The sequence below is a fragment of the Myotis davidii genome, unplaced genomic scaffold, assembly GCF_000327345.1.
Source record: "Myotis davidii unplaced genomic scaffold, ASM32734v1 scaffold376, whole genome shotgun sequence".
In the NCBI taxonomy this organism is placed as follows: Eukaryota; Metazoa; Chordata; class Mammalia; order Chiroptera; family Vespertilionidae; genus Myotis; species Myotis davidii.
In genome coordinates this window covers 2,984,076-2,984,586 of record NW_006288121.1, presented here as the reverse complement: position 1 = coordinate 2,984,586, position 511 = coordinate 2,984,076, and positions in this window count along the sequence as shown.

Sequence of the window (511 nt, the reverse complement as noted above, 5' to 3'; positions counted from 1 at the left end):
TTGCCAAACCTACTAATTCTAATATGCCATTCCTCATTTGTCCAGAGTTTTTTGTGATCTGAACAGAAATTCTTAGGAAGCTAGATAAATTGTTCTAGGTACACATTCACCAGTGATACCACCTAAAGAAAATATTTTCGACATTTTAATATGTACTTTATAAACTAAAAAAAGAAAAGATGAATCAATTGTATTCTGTCCAAGCTTATGCCAACTGTTTTATCATATGTGCTTCTAGAATGTGGGTGGATTGACAAGAGATCACAGATAATGATGCAACAGGAATTCCCAGAGTATTTGTTTGTTTGTTTGTTAATCCTCACCTGAGGATAATTTTTCTGTTGATTTTAGATAGAATAGAAGGGAGGGAGGGAGGGGAGAGGGAGAGAGAGAGAGAGAGATCTATGTGAGAGAGACACATCAATTGATTGCCTCCTGCATGCGCCCTAACCAGGGCTGGGATCAAACCTGAAACCCAGGTAAGTGTCTTTGCTGGGAACTGACCCTTCAT